Source organism: Apostichopus japonicus, chromosome 3 (genome assembly GCF_037975245.1).
Source record: "Apostichopus japonicus isolate 1M-3 chromosome 3, ASM3797524v1, whole genome shotgun sequence".
Taxonomy (NCBI): Eukaryota; Metazoa; Echinodermata; class Holothuroidea; order Aspidochirotida; family Stichopodidae; genus Apostichopus; species Apostichopus japonicus.
In genome coordinates, this window is record NC_092563.1 from 11,211,252 (window position 1) to 11,229,671 (window position 18,420).

At 45.5% G+C, this 18,420-nt stretch overlaps 1 long non-coding RNA gene across 1 annotated transcript; it reads left to right on the forward strand.

Moving 5' to 3' along the window:
- The first annotated feature begins 13,439 nt into the window (after positions 1-13,439).
- On the forward strand, positions 13,440-17,924 carry LOC139963161 (uncharacterized). The gene is made up of 3 exons (XR_011791510.1): positions 13,440-15,409; positions 15,857-16,020; positions 16,867-17,924. It is a non-coding gene; the product is annotated as an uncharacterized lncRNA (long non-coding RNA).
- Positions 17,925-18,420: the final 496 nt, after the last annotated feature.

Here is an 18,420-nt window from a genome sequence, read left to right on the forward strand (position 1 = left end):
CGACCATGGTGACCCCAGATGACCTTTGACCTCTACCAAAAACAATGGGCTACAAGTAAGTCGAAAGTCCCCCTGCACTCCAACTATGGAGTTGTTGCGACCTTGCCTCCTTGAGATATCGCGTTTACAAATGTCACTCACCATTTCGACCCTGCTGACCACAGATGACCTTTGACCTCTACCAAAAACAATGGGCTACAGGTAAGTCGAAAGTCCCCCCTGCACACCAACTATGGAGATGTTGCGACCTTGCCTCCATGAGATATCGCGTTTACAAATGTCACCCACAATTTCGACCCTGCTGACCACAGATGACCTTTGACCTCTACCAAAAGCAATGGGCTACAGTTAAGTCGTAGATCCCCCCTGCACACCAACTATGGAGTTGTTGCGACCTTGCCTTCTTGAGATATCGCGTTTTAAAAGGTCACTCACCATTTCGACCATGGTGACCCCAGATGACCTTTGACCTCTACCAAAAACAATGGGCTACAGGTAAGTCGTAGGTCCCCCCTGCACACCAAATATGGAGTTGTTTCGACCTTGCCTCCTTGAGATATCGCGTTTACAAAGGTCTCTCACCATTTCGACCCTGCTGACCACAGATGACCTTTGACCTCTACCAAAAACAATGGGCTACAGGTAAGTCGAAATTCCCCCCTGCACACCAAATATGGAGATGTTGCGACCTTGCCTCCATGAGATATCGCGTTTACAAATGTCACCCACAATTTCGACCCTGCTGACCACAGATGACCTTTGACCTCTACCAAAAGCAATGGGCTACAGTTAAGTCGTAGATCCCCCTGCACACCAACTATGGAGTTGTTGCGACCTTGCCTTCTTGAGATATCGCGTTTTAAAAGGTCACTCACTATTTCGACCCTGCTGACCACAGATGACCTTTGACCTCTACCAAAAACAATGGGCTACAGGTAAGTCGTAGGTCCCCTCTGCACATCAAATATGGAATTGTTGCGACCTTGCATCTATGAGATATCGCGTTTACAAATGTCACTCACCATTTCGAAAATGCTGACCACACATGACCTTTGACCTCTACCAAAAACAATGGGCTACAGGTAAGTCGAAAGTCCCCCCTGCACACCAACTATGGAGTTGTTGCGATCTTGCCTCCTTGAGATATCGCGTTTTAAAAGGTCACTCACCATTTCGACCCTGCTGACCACAGATGACCTTTGACTTCTACCAAAAACAATGGGCTAACGGTAAGTAGTAGGTCCCCCCGACACACCAACTATGGAGATGTGACGACCTTGCCTCCATCTGATATCGCGTTTAAAAAGGTCACTCCCCATTTCGACCATGGTGACCCCAGATGACCTTTGACATCTACCAAAAACAATGGCCTACAGGTAAGTCGTAGGACCCACCTGCACACCAACTATGGAGTTGTTCCGAGCTCGACTCCTTGAGATATCACGTTTACAAATGTCACTCACCATTTCGACCCTGCTGACTACAGATGACCTTTGACCTCTACCAAAAACAATGGGCTACCGGTAAGTCGTAGGTGCCCCTGCACACCAACTATGGAGTTGTTGCGACCTTGCTTCCATGAGATATCGCGCTTAAAAAGGTCACTCCCCATTTCGAAAATGGTGAACCCAGATGACCTTTGACTTCTACCAAAAGCAATGGGCTACAGGTAAGTCGTAAGGCCCCCATGCACACCAACTATGGAGTTGTGCCGAGCTCGACTCCTTGAGATATCACGTTTACAAATGTCACTCACCATTTCGACCCTGCTGACCACAGATGACCTTTGACCTCTACAAAAAACAATGGGCTACAGGTAAGTCTTAGGTCCCCTCTGCAAACCAAATATGGAATTGTTGCGACCTTGCATCCATGAGATATCCCGTTTACAAATGTCACTCACCATTTCGACCCTGCTGACCACAGATGACCTTTGACCTCTATCAAAAACAATGGGCTACAGGTAAGTGGTAGGTCCCCCTCTGCACACCAAATATGGAATTGTTGCGACCTTGCATCCATCAGATATCGCGTTTACAAATGTCACTCACCATTTCGAAAATGCTGACCACAGATGACCTTTGACCTCTACCAAAAACAATGGGCTACCGGTAAGTCGAAAGTTCCCCTCTGCACACCAACTAAGGAGTTGTTGCAACCTTGCCTCCTTGAGATATCGCGTTTCCAAAGGTCTCTCACCATTTCGACCATGGTGACCCCAGATGACCTTTGACCTCTACCAAAAACAATGGGCTACCGGTAAGTCGTAGGTCCCCCCTGCACACCAAATATGGAGTTGTTGCGACCTTGCCTCCATGAGATATCGCGTTTACAAATGTCACTCACCATTTCGACCCTGCTGACCACAGATGACCTTTGACCTCTACCAAAAACTATGGGTTACAGGTAAGTCGAATGTCCCCCCTGCACACCAAATATGGAGTTGTTGCGACCTTGCCTCCATGAGATATCGCGTTTACAAATGTCACTCACCATTTCGACCCTGCTGACCACAGATGACCTTTGACCTCTACCAAAAACAATGGGCTACCGGTAAGTCGTAGGTGCCCCTGCACACCAACTATGGAGTTGTTGCGACCTTGCTTCCATGAGATATCGCGCTTAAAAAGGTCACTCCCCATTTCGAAAATGGTGAACCCAGATGACCTTTGACTTCTACCAAAAGCAATGGGCTACAGGTAAGTCGTAAGGCCCCCATGCACACCAACTATGGAGTTGTGCCGAGCTCGACTCCTTGAGATATCACGTTTACAAATGTCACTCACCATTTCGACCCTGCTGACCACAGATGACCTTTGACCTCTACAAAAAACAATGGGCTACAGGTAAGTCTTAGGTCCCCTCTGCAAACCAAATATGGAATTGTTGCGACCTTGCATCCATGAGATATCCCGTTTACAAATGTCACTCACCATTTCGACCCTGCTGACCACAGATGACCTTTGACCTCTAGCAAAAACAATGGGCTACAGGTAAGTGGTAGGTCCCCCTCTGCACACCAAATATGGAATTGTTGCGACCTTGCATCCATCAGATATCGCGTTTACAAATGTCACTCACCATTTCGAAAATGCTGACCACAGATGACCTTTGACCTCTACCAAAAACAATGGGCTACCGGTAAGTCGAAAGTTCCCCTCTGCACACCAACTAAGGAGTTGTTGCAACCTTGCCTCCTTGAGATATCGCGTTTCCAAAGGTCTCTCACCATTTCGACCATGGTGACCCCAGATGACCTTTGACCTCTACCAAAAACAATGGGCTACCGGTAAGTCGTAGGTCCCCCCTGCACACCAAATATGGAGTTGTTGCGACCTTGCCTCCATGAGATATCGCGTTTACAAATGTCACTCACCATTTCGACCCTGCTGACCACAGATGACCTTTGACCTCTACCAAAAACTATGGGTTACAGGTAAGTCGAATGTCCCCCCTGCACACCAAATATGGAGTTGTTGCGACCTTGCCTCCATGAGATATCGCGTTTACAAATGTCACTCACCATTTCGACCCTGCTGACCACAGATGACCTTTGACCTCTACCAAAAACAATGGGCTACAGGTAAGTCGGAAGTCCCCCCTGCACACCAACTATGGATTTGTTGCGACCTTGCCTCCTTCAGATATCGCGTTTTAGAAGGTCACTCACCATTTCGACCATGGTGACCCCAGATGACCTTTGACCTCTACCAAAAACAATGGGCTACAAGTAAGTCGAAAGTCCCCCCTGCACACCAACTATGGAGTTGTTGCGACCTTGCCTCCATGAGATATCGCGTTTACAAATGTCACTCACCATTTCGACCCTGCTGACAACAGATGACCTTTGACCTCTACCAAAAACAATGGGCTACCGGTAAGTCGAAAGTTCCCCCTGCACACCAACTAAGGAGTTGTTGCGACCTTGCCTCCTTGAGATATCGCGTTTCCAAATGTCTCTCACCATTTCGACCATGGTGACCCCAGATGACCTTTGACCTCTACCAAAAACAATGGGCTATCGGTAAGTCGTAGGTCCCCCTGCACACCAAATATGGAGTTGTTGCGACCTTGCCTCCATGAGATATCGCGTTTACAAATGTCACTCACCATTTCGACCATGGTGACCCCAGATGACCTTTGACCTCTACCAAAAACAATGGGCTACAGGTAAGTCGAAAGTCCCCCCTGCACACCAACTATGGAGTTGTTGCGATCTTGCCTCCTTGAGATATCGCGTTTTAAAAGGTCACTCACCATTTCGACCCTGCTGACCACAGATGACCTTTGACTTCTACCAAAAACAATGGGCTAACGGTAAGTAGTAGGTCCCCCCGACACACCAACTATGGAGTTGTGACGACCTTGCCTCCATCTGATATCGCGTTTAAAAAGGTCACTCCCCATTTCGACCATGGTGACCCCAGATGACCTTTGACATCTACCAAAAACAATGGCCTACAGGTAAGTCGTAGGACCCACCTGCACACCAACTATGGAGTTGTTCCGAGCTCGACTCCTTGAGATATCACGTTTACAAATGTCACTCACCATTTCGACCCTGCTGACTACAGATGACCTTTGACCTCTACCAAAAACAATGGGCTACCGGTAAGTCGTAGGTGCCCCTGCAAACCAACTATGGAGTTGTTGCGACCTTGCTTCCATGAGATATCGCGCTTAAAAAGATCACTCCCCATTTCGAAAATGGTGAACCCAGATGACCTTTGACTTCTACCAAAAGCAATGGGCTACAGGTAAGTCGTAAGGCCCCCCTGCACACCAACTATGGAGTTGTTCCGAGCTCGACTCCTTGAGATATCACGTTTACAAATGTCACTCACCATTTCGACCCTGCTGACCACAGATGACCTTTGACCTCTACAAAAAACAATGGGCTACAGGTAAGTCTTAGGTCCCCTCTGCAAACCAAATATGGAATTGTTGCGACCTTGCATCCATGAGATATCCCGTTTACAAATGTCACTCACCATTTCGACCCTGCTGACCACAGATGACCTTTGACCTCTATCAAAAACAATGGGCTAGAGGTAAGTGGTAGGTCCCCTCTGCACACCAAATATGGAATTGTTGCGACCTTGCATCCATCAGATATCGCGTTTACAAATGTCACTCACCATTTCGACCCTGCTGACCACAGATGACCTTTGACCTCTACCAAAAACAATGGGCTACCGGTAAGTCGAAAGTTCCCCTCTGCACACCAACTAAGGAGTTGTTGCAACCTTGCCTCCTTGAGATATCGCGTTTCCAAAGGTCTCTCACCATTTCGACCATGGTGACCCCAGATGACCTTTGACCTCTACCAAAAACAATGGGCTACCGGTAAGTCGTAGGTCCCCCCTGCACACCAAATATGGAGTTGTTGCGACCTTGCCTCCATGAGATATCGCGTTTACAAATGTCACTCACCATTTCGACCCTGCTGACCACAGATGACCTTTGACCTCTACCAAAAACTATGGGTTACAGGTAAGTCGAATGTCCCCCCTGCACACCAAATATGGAGTTGTTGCGACCTTGCCTCCATGAGATATCGCGTTTACAAATGTCACTCACCATTTCGACCCTGCTGACCACAGATGACCTTTGACCTCTACCAAAAACAATGGGCTACAGGTAAGTCGGAAGTCCCCCCTGCACACCAACTATGGATTTGTTGCGACCTTGCCTCCTTGAGATATCGCGTTTTAGAAGGTCACTCACCATTTCGACCATGGTGACCCCAGATGACCTTTGACCTCTACCAAAAACAATGGGCTACAAGTAAGTCGAAAGTCCCCCCTGCACACCAACTATGGAGTTGTTGCGACCTTGCCTCCATGAGATATCGCGTTTACAAATGTCACTCACCATTTCGACCCTGCTGACAACAGATGACCTTTGACCTCTACCAAGAGCAATGGGCTACCGGTAAGTCGAAAGTTCCCCCTGCACACCAACTAAGGAGTTGTTGCGACCTTGCCTCCTTGAGATATCGCGTTTCCAAATGTCTCTCACCATTTCGACCATGGTGACCCCAGATGACCTTTGACCTCTACCAAAAACAATGGGCTATCGGTAAGTCGTAGGTCCCCCCTGCACACCAAATATGGAGTTGTTGCGACCTTGCCTCCATGAGATATCGCGTTTACAAATGTCACTCACCATTTCGACCATGGTGACCCCAGATGACCTTTGACCTCTACCAAAAACAATGGGCTACAGGTAAGTCGAAAGTCCCCCCTGCACACCAACTATGGAGTTGTTGCGATCTTGCCTCCTTGAGATATCGCGTTTTAAAAGGTCACTCACCATTTCGACCCTGCTGACCACAGATGACCTTTGACTTCTACCAAAAACAATGGGCTAACGGTAAGTAGTAGGTCCCCCCGACACACCAACTATGGAGTTGTGACGACCTTGCCTCCATCTGATATCGCGTTTAAAAAGGTCACTCCCCATTTCGACCATGGTGACCCCAGATGACCTTTGACATCTACCAAAAACAATGGCCTACAGGTAAGTCGTAGGACCCACCTGCACACCAACTATGGAGTTGTTCCGAGCTCGACTCCTTGAGATATCACGTTTACAAATGTCACTCACCATTTCGACCCTGCTGACTACAGATGACCTTTGACCTCTACCAAAAACAATGGGCTACCGGTAAGTCGTAGGTGCCCCTGCACACCAACTATGGAGTTGTTGCGACCTTGCTTCCATGAGATATCGCGCTTAAAAAGATCACTCCCCATTTCGAAAATGGTGAACCCAGATGACCTTTGACTTCTACCAAAAGCAATGGGCTACAGGTAAGTCGTAAGGCCCCCCTGCACACGAACTATGGAGTTGTTGCGACCTTGCATCCATGAGATATCCCGTTTACAAATGTCACTCACCATTTCGACCCTGCTGACCACAGATGACCTTTGACCTCTATCAAAAACAATGGGCTAGAGGTAAGTGGTAGGTCCCCTCTGCACACCAAATATGGAATTGTTGCGACCTTGCATCCATCAGATATCGCGTTTACAAATGTCACTCACCATTTCGACCCTGCTGACCACAGATGACCTTTGACCTCTACCAAAAACAATGGGCTACCGGTAAGTCGAAAGTTCCCCTCTGCACACCAACTAAGGAGTTGTTGCAACCTTGCCTCCTTGAGATATCGCGTTTCCAAAGGTCTCTCACCATTTCGACCATGGTGACCCCAGATGACCTTTGACCTCTACCAAAAACAATGGGCTACCGGTAAGTCGTAGGTCCCCCCCTGCACACCAAATATGGAGTTGTTGCGACCTTGCCTCCATGAGATATCGCGTTTACAAATGTCACTCACCATTTCGACCCTGCTGACCACAGATGACCTTTGACCTCCACCAAAAACAATGGGTTACAGGTAAGTCGAATGTCCCCCCTGCACATCAAATATGGAGTTGTTGCGACCTTGCCTCCATGAGATATCGCGTTTACAAATGTCACTCACCATTTCGACCCTGCTGACCACAGATGACCTTTGACCTCTACCAAAAACAATGGGCTACAGGTAAGTCGGAAGTCCCCCCTGCACACCAACTATGGAGTTGTTGCGACCTTGCCTCGTTGAGATATCGCGTTTTAGAAGGTCACTCACCATTTCGACCATGGTGACCCCAGATGACCTTTGACCTCTACCAAAAACAATGGGCTACAGTTAAGTCGAAAGTCCCCCCTGCACACCAACTATGGAGTTGTTGCGACCTTGCCTCCATGAGATATCGCGTTTACAAATGTCACTCACCATTTCGACCCTGCTGACCACAGATGACCTTTGACCTCTACCAAAAACAATGGGCTACCGGTAAGTCGAAAGTTCCCCCCGGCACACCAACTAAGGAGTTGTTGCGACCTTGCCTCCTTGAGATATCGCGTTTCCAAATGTCTCTCACCATTTCGACCATGGTGACCCCAGATGACCTTTGACCTCTACCAAAAACAATGGGCTATCGGTAAGTCGGAAGTCCCCCCCCCCCTGCACAACAACTATGGAGTTGTTGCGACCGTGCCTCCTTGAGATATCACGTTGACAAATGTCACTCACCATTTCGACCCTGCTGACCACAGATGACCTGTGACCTCTACCAAAAACAATGGGCTACCGGTAAGTCGTAGGTCCCCCCTGCAAATATGGAGTTGTTGCGACCTTGCCTCCATGAGATATCGCGTTTACAAATGTCACTCACCATTTCGACCCTGCTGACCACAGATGAATTTTGACCTCTACCAAAAACAATGGGTTACAGGTAAGTCGAAAGTCCCCCCTGCACACCAACTATGGAGTTGTTGCGACCGTGCCTCCTTGAGATATCACGTTGACAAATGTCACTCACCATTTCGACCCTGCTGACCACAGATGACCTTTGACCTCTACCAAAAACAATGGGCTACCGGTAAGTCGTAGGTCCCCCCTGCAAATATGGAGTTGTTGCGACCTTGCCTCCATGAGATATCGCGCTTAAAAAGGTCACTCCCCATTTCGACCATGGTGACCCCAGATGACCTTTGACCTCTACCAAAAGCAATGAGCTACAGGTGGGTCGTAAGGCCCCCCTGCACACCAACTATGGAGTTGTTCCGAGCTCGACTCCTTGAGATATCACGTTTACAAATGTCACTCACCATTTCGACCCTGCTGACCACAGATGACCTTTGACCTCTACCAAAAACAATGGGCTACAGGTAAGTCGTAGGTCCCCTCTGCACACCAAATATGGAATTGTTGCGACCTTGCATCCATGAGATATCGCGTTTACAAATGTCACTCACCATTTCGACCCTGCTGACCACAGATGACCTTTGACCTCTACCAAAAGCAATGGGCTACCGGCGGGTCGGTCGTAGGTCCGGTAAGTCGTAGGTCCCCCCTGCACACCAACTATGGAGTTGTTGCGACCTTGCTTCCATGAGATATCGCGCTTAAAAAGGTCATTCCCAATTTCGACCATGGTGACCCCAGATGACCTTTGACCTCTACCAAAAACAATGGGCTACAGTTAAGTCGTAAGGCCCCCCTGCACACCAACTATGGAGTTGTTCCGAGCTCGCCTCCTTGAGATATCACGTTTACAATTGTCACTCACCATTTCAACCCTGCTGACCACAGATGACCTTTGACCTCTACCAAAAAACAATGGGCTACAGTTAAGTCGAAAGTCCCCCCTGCACACCAACTATGGAGTTGTTGCGACCTTGCCTCCTTGAGATATCGCGTTTACAAAGGTCTCTCACCATTTCAAACCTGCTGACCACAGATGACCTTTGACCTCTACCAAGAGCAATGGGCTACAGGTAAGTCGTAAGGCCCCCCTGCACACCAACTATGGAGTTGTTCCGAGCTCGCCTCCTTGAGATATCGCGTTTACAAATGTCACTCACCATTTCGACCCTGCTGACCACAGATGACCTTTGACCTCTACCAAAAACAATAGGCTACAGGTAAGTCGTAGGTCCCCCCTGCACACCAAATATGGAATTGTTTCGACCTTGCATCCATGAGATATCGCGTTTACAAATGTCTCTCACCATTTCGACCATGGTGACCCCAGATGACCTTTGACCTCTACCAAAAACAATGGGCTACAAGGAAGTCGAAAGTCCCCCCTGCACACCAACTATGGAGTTGTTGCGATCTTGCCTCCTTGAGATATCGCGTTTTAAAAGGTCACTCACCATTTCGACCCTGCTGACCACAGATGACCTTTGACCTCTACCAAAAACAATGGGTTACAGGTAAGTCGAAAGTCCCTGCACACCAACTATGGAGTTGTTGCGACCTTGCCTCCTTGAGATATCGCGTTTTAAAAGGTCACTCACCATTTCGACCATGGTGACCCCAGATGACCTATGACTTCTACCAAAAACAATGGGCTACAGTTAAGGCGTAGGTCCCCCCTGTACACCATGAATGGAGTTGTTCCGAGCTCGCCTCCTTGAGATATCACGTTTACAGATGTCACTCACCATTTCGACCCTGCTGACCAAAGATGACCTTTGACCTCTACCAAAAACAATTGGCTACAGTTAAGTCGTAGGTCCCCCCTGTACACCATCAATGAAGTTGTTCCGAGCTCGCCTCCTTGAGATATCACGTTTACAGATGTCACTCACCATTTCGACCCTGCTGACCACAGATGACCTTTGACCTCTACCAAAAACAATGGGCTACAGGTAAGTCGTAGGTCCCCCCCTGTACACCATGAATGGAGTTGTTCCGAGCTCGCCTCCTTGAGATATCACGTTTACAGATGTCACTCACCATTTCGACCCTGCTGACCAAAGATGACCTTTGACCTCTACCAAAAACAATTGGCTACAGTTAAGTCGTAGGTCCCCCCTGTACACCATCAATGGAGTTGTTCCGAGCTCGCCTCCTTGAGATATCACGTTTACAGATGTCACTCACCATTTCGACCCTGCTGACCACAGATGACCTTTGACCTCTACCAAAAACAATGGGCTACAGGTAAGTCGTAGGTCCCCTCTGCACACCAAATATGGAATTGTTGCGACCTTGCATCCATGAGATATCGCGTTTACAAATGTCACTCACAATTTCGACCCTGCTGACCACAGATGACCTTTGACCTCTACCAAAAACAATGGGCTACCGGTAAGTCGAAAGTTCCCCCTGCACACCAAATAAGGAGTTGTTGCGACCTTGCCTCCTTGAGACATCGCCTTTACAAAGGACTGTCACCATTTCGACCCTGCTGACCACAGATGACCTTTGACCTCTACCAAAAACAATGGGCTACAGGTAAGTCAAAAGTCCCCCCTGCACACCAACTATGGAGTTGTTGCGACCTTGCCTCCTTGAGATATCGCGTTTACAAAGGTCTCTCACCATTTCAAACCTGCTGACCACAGATGACCTTTGACCTCTACCAAGAGCAATGGGCTACAGGTAAGTCGTAAGGCCCCCCTGCACACCAACTATGGAGTTTTTCCGAGCTCGCCTCCTTGAGATATCGCGTTTACAAATGTCACTCACCATTTCGACCCTGCTGACCACAGATGACCTTTGACCTCTACCAAAACAATGGGCTACAGTTAAGTCGTAGGTCCCCCCGGCATACCAACTATGGAGTTGTTGCGACCTTGCCTCCTTGAGATATCGCGTTTACAAAGGTCTCTCACCATTTCGAACCTGCTGACCACAGATGACCTTTGACCTCTACCAAAAGCAATGGGCTACCGTCGGGTCGGTCGTAGGTCCGGTAGGTCGTAGGTCCCCCCTGCACACCAACTATGGAGTTGTTGCGACCTTGCTTCCATGAGATATCGCGCTTAAAAAGGTCATTCCCAATTTCGACCATGGTGACCCCAGATGACCTTTGACTTCTACCAAAAACAATGGGCTACAGTTAAGGCGTAGGTCCCCCCTGCACACCATCAATGGAGTTGTTCCGAGCTCGCCTCCTTGAGATATCACGTTTACAGATGTCACTCACCATTTCGACCCTGCTGACCAAAGATGACCTTTGACCTCTACCAAAAACAATGGGCTACCGGTAAGTCGTAGGTCCCCCCTGTACACCATCAATGGAGTTGTTCCGAGCTCGCCTCCTTGAGATATCACGTTTACAAATGTCACTCACCATTTCGACCCTGCTGACCACAGATGACCTTTGACCTCTACCAAAAACAATGGGCTACAGGTAAGTCGTAGGTCCCCTCTGCACACCAAATATGGAATTGTTGCGACCTTGCATCCATGAGATATCGCGTTTACAAATGTCACTCACCATTTCGACCCTGCTGACCACAGATGACCTTTGACCTCTACCAAAAACAATGGGCTACCGGTAAGTCGAAAGTTCCCCCTGCACACCAACTAAGGAGTTGTTGCGACCTTGCCTCCTTGAGACATCGCCTTTACAAAGGACTGTCACCATTTCGACCATGGTGACCCCAGATGACCTTTGACCTCTACCAAAAACGATGGGCTACCGGTAAGTCGTAGGTCCCCCCTGCACACCAAATATGGAGTTGTTGTGACCTTGCCTCCATGAGATATCGCGTTTACAAGTGTCACTCACCATTTCGACCCTGCTGACCACAGATGACCTTTGACCTCTACCAAAAACAATGGGCTACAGGTAAGTCGAAAGTCCCCCCTGCACACCAACTATGGAGTTGTTGCGACCTTCCCAGTATGTATCACACTGGCGGTCCGCTGGCGTAAAAACGCTGGCGGTAAAACGCTGGACGTCCGCCAACGGACCGATAGATATTGCTGCTTGGAAAAACCCAGCGTTTTGCCGACAGCGGACCGACAGCGTATCGACGTCGTAAAAAAGCCGGCGGTTACACGCTGGAGGTCCTCCAACGGACCGATAGACATTGTTGCTTGGAGAAACCTAGCAGAATTCCGACAGCTGACCGACAGCGTACCGCCGTAGAAATTTTCCCACAAATAGTATGTTATGAAAGTCATTCAGCAATTTACACAAGCTCACATACACATTGACCATCGGGTCTGTCCAAAATCTTACGTCTCTATATGAAAGTTTAGTTAAAGATGAGTTTCTATTAAACTATTTAACCTGTGCTTTTTTAATATATATTTGTTCCTGTGGGGAGAAAAATTAAGAATACTTGGATTTTGTGTACATAGTATAGGCCAGGTTTAGGTGCGGCTGCATGGGTTAATACGTAATTAGGCAACCGCTGGTGGTCCGCTAACGGACCGATAGATATTACAGCGGAATGCCGACAGCAGTACCGCTGGAGGAAATATTGTATAGCTTTTGTGCCGACTTGGCGGGAAGTCTTACCACACTGGCACAAACAGAATATTTTCCTAAAACCTATATTCTCCAATAACTATAAGGTAACTAAAGATTGAGCTAACTCAAAGTAGTTAAATTTTGCATACCATCCAATGTAATATATATTATCATACACTACATAATATTTGAAGGGAAAACAACAAAAAATTACTGATCGAACGAGTTTGACGGATACCACATGAAGAAATGTTGGCAAGCATTTGGGCAAAATGGGCGGGTAATACCCTTAACCACAGGAACACTTACAGAATAATATTTTCAACAAATTCAAATTCTGAAATAAATATTGAGCAATAACGTTATAAGCGATATCCAAATACTTTAATAAATTTCAACTATCCAAAGAAGTATTTATTATTCAACAATTTAGCGTAGTTGAGAGAAAACAGTTCAGAAAACATTTTTCACTGATCGAACGAGTCTAGTATAACTGGCATCCAATCGTTAAACCGCAATGCTCAGTGTCCTCAAATATAGCAGCTAGTTTGAAAAGCGGTCGCTTTCGTAGTGCGTTACAACTCTTTGGATGTCGGATATCCTGATCTATTCTTTTGAAAGTACTTGCAGTCTGCAGATACAAATTTGCTTAAGAGGTATGTATATACCTGTGTTTTCTTACTGAGGGTTGACAGTTGTACATAATTGATTTCACAAGTATTTGAAGTGACTATTTTTTAAATAAACTTAGACGTAATCTAGCGTTAGGCTAGAATGTATCGCTTAATGAGAAGCCTTTCGCGGTGTATAAATTACACCTAGCCTACATTTGTAGGTGTTAATTGTGTTAGGCTGAGCAATAACGATCACACATAAAGGTAAACTAATGACCGTTGTTTGTATAATAGCTAGGTTATGCAATGTTATGCCGAAAAATTTGTTTGCTCACTGTATTAGAAGAAAAATGTTATCTGCAGAAGGTTAATACTGTAAATATTACTAGATGACTATGGAAGGCTTCCCCCTAATTTTAAATATCATATTCTGAAATATATATTACTATACTAGTTACTAAGTAAGCCTAGGCTAGTATTAGTACACTAGTACTACTAGGCTAGGCCTAGTTTTGAATAATTTGGTATGTTACAGTATTGAAAAATCATGGTCATCCATAACTTTTAAGAAATAATGCACTGTTTTATTTGTTTATAGCTAGGCCCCTGGGCCTAGTTAAGAAGGTAAGGACTCAATGTTAAAACCTTATTAATAATAATAATATAAGTAGCCCTATGGTTGTTTTCAAATATCAGGAATGGGTTGGTGGTTAAATCTTTTTGGATTTCATGTTTAGTGCTTAGGCTTCAAAGTTTATGTAACAAATTAAGCATTTTGGAGAACAATAGATCATCGTCATTTTTTATGAGTAGTTTATGAGTACTCCTGTGGAGTATAGTGATACCAACCAACACGATAATGAAAAATATTTCATATCTATAGCCTCTAGGCTTCTAAAAAAATTGTGGCTGCCTTATCTCTTTTTGTTGCTTTTTGTCTTGGCTACTGTCAATTTGAAATATTTGCATTGGGTCTATTCCATTTGCTCAGTTTCTGGTGAATCATTCTGCGCATGATTTCCAAGAAAATAACTGCCTTCATTGAAGTGATCCTCAGTTAAAATAAAGTTTATTTGCCCAATAGCTGAACTGCCTCTATGCTATGTCTGTATGATGCCACTATTTAACTCTATGGAAAGTTACTTTAAAGGGTTAAAAGTTTACAGTGTTGTGGGGAGAACTGTTTAAATTCCTTGGCAATAAATCATTGAAAGCACAGTTGGTGAAGGTAGCTTAGGTTCAATTTGCCCCTCTATTGTATTCCCAGGTGAATTTAATGGCAATGAAAGTAGATACAACTTTGGGCAAGCAGGAGGGTAATTACCAGTCTTTATTATGTTTAAAAATCTCTGCAGACAAAGTAACAAATAAAATGATATGTCTGTATTTGATGATGTAAATTTGACCTTATATAAGGACAATGTACATAGGAAGTTCTCCAACAAAAAAAAACATTTTAATTGAAGGGGTGATGCCGATTGTAAGTAATGAATACAGAATGAAGAGCTCTAGGTTTTGGTTTTTGGTTCTTTTTTTGCAGTAGATTTACAGAAAATAAAATGACTTATGTGAAATCCCTGGGCGAACTAAACAAGGAAAATACAAAATGAGGTGAATACAAAATCGCTATTTTACAAGAAACATGCAATAATGATAACAACTTTGAGCTGCATGATGACACAGTTGAAGTTAATAGTGAAAGGATTCTAAGTATATAAAGGAGCGACAGATAGCCATTCCTCTCCTGCACAATATGTTGTTGTGAACTTATTTACTGTTGACGTTAATTTGCAGTATGGAAACACCAAAGTATGCTGTTGTTGTTGTTGTTTTTTGAGGAAGATGGGGTCAGCAGATTTAATCACAATTTATCAATTTTTCCAGATCAGGATTTTCAGGAACTAAGTTAGAAGCCAGCGCATTACTATTCCTGTGGGATCTTTGGAGGAATTTAATTACCTGGATGACTCTATTGAAACAAACAAGGCTTTGGAAAGATATTTGGTGTGTCAGTTTAAAAGTGTAAGGGAAGTAATCAGAAAACAGTTTTCCAGAGTGTAATGTTAGTTTATCATTATAAATTTGTAGCCAAGTCAGGTTTTATTGTGTCAGTGGTCTGTACAAAATGAAAATATTTCCTGAGGGGCTAATTTCCTTTTCATGGGGGACAATTAAAACTCTAAGGTAGTAACAGATATGAAAGCATTTAGGTAACAAGAGTTTGGCCAGAAATGATTTTACCTGGCAGTGCATTCTACAAAAGTGGGCTGTTAAATCAATCTTGTTTTTGACTGGACCCAGAAAGGAACATTGCAGCACTGCATTGCTAGTTCCTCTTAAAATATTGATAAGAAATTAGCAAAAGATGCCAAAGTGTGGGATGAAATAGAATTACTTGAATATTTCTGTTTGTATAATAATTATTGTAATGGTTTCTGATTAACTTTTCTTTCTTTTTGTTGTTTCAAGATGAAAAGACTATCAATTCTTGTTGGCAACACATTGAAGGAGTGCGTTAAAAGAATCGTGAGAGATGTATTGGCAAATGCAGTTGCTACCACACTGAACTGGACATGTGTACCACTGGGAAAACAGCCTTTGCGAAGCTACATGTATGAAATACATAATTGAAAGTGAGTTTATATGTGTCATTTTTGTTTTCAGCAGCAGTGAAGAAAATCTTGAGTTGTGGGGACGGGGTTGTGCATTTGACTCATGGATCGGCCAACTTTTCAATGCAACATCCCATCAACGAGAATTCTTGCTTTAATTTACATTGAATTCTGGTCATTTAAAAAATTTACTACAAATATATGTTGATGTAAGATGTGTTGTTTCAGATGCAGTTGTAAAGCAGCATTCAGCATTGATTTAAAGTTTATTCACCATATGACTTTATTGACCAGTTCATTGTCACTTTCTATCATCCAATTTCCCAATTGATGGGACCTGGATTTGCAACAGTAATGCGCATGTGTTCAGTATAAAATGAAAGAAGGTGAAGGCAAAGGAAATATTTCGTTTATCACGGAAAAAAGGTAAATGTGTGAAAATGTGAATAATGTAGCTTAACCAATTGTGATCATAATATGGGACCCCAGCTGATACTCATAGCTAGTGTTACAGTTGGCACAGTAATTATCAGAAAGCTGTGACACGTTGAACTAAGAGTCAGACAGGTGAAAATTTGCAGTAATTTTAAAAAATGTTAAATTTAATTTTTTTAATGTTTTAAATTTTAAATTATTATTATTTTTTTAAATTTGCAATTAGAAAAAACTTGCCACGTGCCACCTGTAACACATGTTACTGTGTTACGAGCACAGTACAGAAGTAACTGATGCACGGTTGTGGAACATGAAAAGTTGTAACTGTTCAAGCTATGAGTATCGGGTAATCAATTATTGGCTTCATTTTATTGCTTGTGTAGAATGCAATCTTTTATGTAATGTTTTTTGTAATGTGTTTCGTATTAACAGAAGCTGTACGGAGGAACTGCACAATCGAATTCATCTGATATTCAGGCGGCGGTGGTGAGATTTCTGAAGGGTGCATCTGGTTGTGAGGGAGGGCGATAATCTCGGACTACACCACAATCAGTTGACGAGTGAATTTCTTTAGTGCTGTTGGAATATTTAACGCTGGAACTCATTTTCTCGCTTTGTAATTTATAGGCGTAATAAAAAGGTAGCAACTAATTTCACTGTGTTAGTCATTATTTCTTCATATGTAACCGCATGTGTAATTCAGTAAAATCTGCAGGTAGACCAATAGTTCTGTTCTAGTACTGTAGTACACCCCAAACAAGCTGGCACTCATGCTGGCTTTCCCTTGACAATGTGCTGGGACGAAACCAGATATTTGACGGACAGTTTCCTGCCGGAACACAGATATTTGGTTAGCAATTCATGTGAAGATCTCTGCCTAGTGGGTTGCTGGCGGAATACCAGATTTGGGCTAGCAGGTCGCCAGAACACTGGATATTAGCTAGCGGATAGCCAGTGGCTCTCTCTGACAGAAATTCAGCGGAACACTGGCGGTACTCCGGTGGTAAGCTTGCGTTTCTCCGGCAGTCTGCTGGTAGTACACCGGCGGTACACAGGCGTTTCTTCGGCGGTCTGCTGGTGGAACACTGGCAGTACACCAGCGGTACGCTGGCGTTTATTCGGCGGTACGCTGGCGTTTCTTTGGCGGTCTACTGGTGGAACACCGGCGGTACGCTGGAGTTTCTTCGGCGGTCTGCCGGTGGAACACTGGCTGTACACCGGCGGAACGCCGGCGTTTCTTTGTCAGTTTACTGGTGGAACACTGGCGGTACACCGGCGGTACGCTGGCGTTTCTTCGGCGGTCTGCTTGTGGAACACTGGCGGTATACCGGCGGTACGCTGGCGTTTCTCCGGCGGTCTTCCGGCGTAGTCGCCGGCGGACCGCCGGATTAAAGCCGGCCAAATCTCTGGCGTTCCGCCGGCTTTCCCCGCCGGTGGACCGCCAGTGGTGCAGCTAGCGGGCCGCCGGTGGACCGCTAGCATGATGTTATCTGGGATGCCTCCATGAGATATCGCGTTTAAAAATGTCACTCACTATTTCGACCCTGCTGACCTTTGACCTCTACCAAAAACAATGGGCTACAGTTAAGTCGTAGGTCCCCCCGGCATACCAACTATGGAGTTGTTGCGACCTTGCCTCCTTGAGATTTCGCGTTTACAAAGGTCTCTCACCATTTCGAACCTGCTGACCACAGATGACCTTTGACCTCTACCAAAAGCAATGGGCTACCGGCAGGTCGGTCGTAGGTCCGGTAGGTCGTAGGTCCCCCCTGCACACCAACTATGGAGTTGTTGCGACCTTGCTTCCATGAGATATCGCGCTTAAAAAGGTCACTCCCAATTTCGACCATGGTGACCACAGATGACCTTTGACCTCTACCAAAAGCAATGGGCTACCGGTAAGTCGTAAGGCCCCCCTGCACACCAACTATGGAGTTGTTCCGAGCTCGCCTCCTTGAGATATCACGTTTACAATTGTCACTCACC